This window comes from Astatotilapia calliptera, chromosome 20, assembly GCF_900246225.1.
Source record: "Astatotilapia calliptera chromosome 20, fAstCal1.2, whole genome shotgun sequence".
NCBI classification, from domain to species: Eukaryota; Metazoa; Chordata; class Actinopteri; order Cichliformes; family Cichlidae; genus Astatotilapia; species Astatotilapia calliptera.
The window spans coordinates 2365614-2368760 of NC_039321.1; the positions used below are offsets into that span (position 1 = coordinate 2365614).

At 45.5% G+C, this 3147-nt stretch overlaps 1 long non-coding RNA gene across 2 annotated transcripts; it reads right to left on the reverse strand.

The window, feature by feature from the left end:
• Positions 1-940: 940 nt before the first annotated feature.
• LOC113013881 (uncharacterized) lies at positions 941-2610 on the reverse strand. Of its 2 annotated transcripts, none has more exons than XR_003270884.1 (4): positions 2561-2610; positions 1470-1603; positions 1184-1395; positions 941-1100 (listed from the first exon to the last, which is right to left on the reverse strand). It is a non-coding gene; the product is annotated as an uncharacterized LOC113013881 (long non-coding RNA). The 2 variants fall into 2 exon arrangements; XR_003270883.1 differs by having other exon boundaries at positions 1470-1680; positions 2561-2591.
• Between the last annotated feature and the right edge of the window lie 537 nt (positions 2611-3147).

The window sequence follows — 3147 nt, forward strand, 5'->3', positions numbered from 1 at the left end:
GAGATTGCTGAAACTTGGATCCCCTGTCATCATCAGTTGTTCGGTAACAGGAAACCCAGCCACACTTCTCAGGATACTGTAATGTATATAGCCCCGCCTTCCTCTGTGACCTCATGTATACAAATTAAAAAATGTCCACGCTGAACATAAAGAATGTAAGTGGAATTCATGGCAGAGCAGTGTGGGTGTTTTTCTTGGGTGATTTCTTCCATTTGTCTGCAGATGTGTTCTCACAGGCTTGTTAGTGTGTTGCAGGGGATCGAGTGCAGTTCAGTCAGTGAAGGCTTGACTGCAGAGAAAACAGACTGCTGAGTAAATATCTGCAAGTCTGTCGATGATTTAATGTGCATTTTTTCTGTAAATGCCCCAAGGCTGCAGCAGCTGGACAACTGCTTTCCCAGGATGCTTTACAGCTCAAAGACCCAGGAGGGGGTGTGTGTGTGTGTGTGTGTGCGTGCGCGCAGCAACTTGGGCAGATTTCCAGATGGTACCATTCCTGTGCCGTCCTGGAGCTGTATGCATACACTCACACAGAGATATTAGAGATATGCGCGTGTATACTTTCTCTGACTTGCACATTCGTGCTAATAACCCTGCTCTGGTTTTCACCTACACCCCGAAATCCCTCCGGGTGCATTGTAGCCTGGTCTGTTTCTCATTAATGTGTCTGATGTCTCTCTGTGGGTCACTGTAGCTTTGCACTCTGTACAGTAAAACAGAGTGACGCACAAACAAAGAGCCAATGCATGATTTCTACATATCTGAGGAAGACGTCTCCCAGGTGTTTTGATCCGAGGGGACCGTCGGTCAGGTGGAGTTCCTCAGTTCTTTTGTTAGGATCAGTTTGCATGATGGAAATTGCACAATGTGTCACAAAACGGCCGGAGGCCGAGCACCAAAATTCAAACCCACGTGCAGAAAACCCAAGGCGGAGGCAGAGTAAAGGGTTTAACAAAGGTTTATTTACTAACACCAAAAAATGACGTGGATTGGATTTAAGGCTTGACACGTGGGGTGTGAGGGTATTGGCCAGGGGAGTGGGGATAAGCAGGGGACAGGTCCAAGAAAGCAGCGGCAGCTGGCTGGTGATTAGGTACGTACTGGAAGAGAGGAGAGCAGTGTTAGAGCGGTAGCCAATGAAGGGTTCTGGAGAGGGTGGAAGATATGAAAATCTTCGTCTTACTGTGCAGGTGAGAGATGGAAGCGTTGAGGGAGAGGTGATGCGGTCCGGGTGGGTTTGGTGGTGTGTGGCAGCTGTCCTGAGCGGCGAAGGTCCAGAGGTGGTGTAAGGGCAGGAGGGCAGGCAGGTGAGGCAAGGAGATGATTCTAAAAGCAGGCGGGTTAACCAGATTTCCAAGACGAGTGGTTCAGTGTGATGGAGTTTTCCTGGAGTAACTAGAACACGAGATTACAAGGTTAGTAGAGCACTTGAGATTCATAGACATGATGCGTGAGGCCTGGTTACCAACATAGGGTAGTGGACGAATTGGCGAGGATGCAGTGTCAGCAAGCAGCTTAGATCTCCAACCTGATTGCTTCAATCAGCTTCAGGTGAGAGAGGCTGTAGGCCCTGCCCATGGGTGGATACCAGGGAGGTCCAGACCTTCAATGGAATTTTACAGCCACACACCCAGACCATGACACAATGTTTCTTTGATACGTAACTCTGCAAACACACAGCTGCACACGTGGACACAAACAGGTATGAGACGATGAAAATGCTGGAAATGGAAATCAATGAGCTAACAGCTTTTGTCTTAATATATCAAAGTCCCTCCAGAAGCAAGTCTTGGTGCTCAGCAGCCATCTTTGAAACTTCTGGTAAGGTATTCTGAAGCTCTTTAATTAATATGAAGAGAGCAATAAAGTTCATCTCAATGGTCACCAGGAAATAAAAACTGCACAGAACAAATAGTCTAATCAGATTTAATAAATGCTAAAAGTTTACTGGCTCTGATCAAAATAAGGATCAAAATGTGTCCCTTGCACAAGTTTCACTTCTACAAGACATGCACATAGTTACACAACAGTATGTTTAATTAACAGCTCAGATCCAGAGAGCCAGCACAGTCAGTGGCTCTGTCTCCTCCTGCATACAAGAGGGAAGCAAAAAGAAAGAGAAATCTCCCCTTTAAACTTCCCCCTTTAAGTGTAAAGAATTACAAGTGTATAAAAAAATCTGCATAATGACATACTGTATTCTGTTTCTGAAACAATCCCCAGAGCAGGCATTTAAAGGGCGTTCTCACAGAGTCCCTGCTTCTGGCACCGTCAGCGGAACAAATAGGCCGTTAGAACACTAAACATCTGATTTGCTCACTGCACCACCGAGGATTTCCTCAGCCTGCATATTTCATTCTGTTTAACTGTCTGCCATTATTCATTGCTGCAGTAAAATTGCAACGCTGCTCGTATCAATACTGCAAAAACCTGCTGGACAGAGTGGAAACGTTTTGATGTGGATGCTAATGCAAGTTTCAGCCACGGAAGCCAGTGAGTCCCAGGAGCATAAAACTACAGTTAGTGCTAAAGATGGTCTACTGAAAAAACCCACACTTACCAGCAACTGGACAACGCAAGATCACACCCACCTACGAGCAAGCACTTGGTGATAGTGGGAAGGAAAAACTCCCTTTTAACAGGAAGAAACCTCCAGCAGAACCAGGCTCAGGGAGGGGCGGGGCCATCTACGGCCATCATTACATTCCATGTAAAGTCTGTTATGTATGATTGGTCTGTAGATGCACTCCAAAAATCAGGTACCACGAATCTTCTCCATGCATTCATATGATGCATGTATGTTTATACAGATTACATACTGTACATGGAAGTTAGCACGTGACATCATATTGCGGGTGAATGCTGAATAGGCAGATTTTTTCAGAAAATTGAATAGATTAAAAGACACTAACTGAAAAGGTTATTTTTCAGATTAAAAGTTGCCTTCACTGCTTCTCTGTGCTTGCAGTAAACAGATTGTGCCTGTTGAAAGTCAGGCTATTAAATCCATTTAGAGTGCGATGCTAAAAGTCGAAATATTTTGAAGTGAAGGCACTCCGTGCCGTGAAAACATGCCACACTCTCAGCTCTGTCAAGCACATGAAACAGCAGCTCGTTTATGGAGAGCAGGAGGCGGCAGAGGAGGTT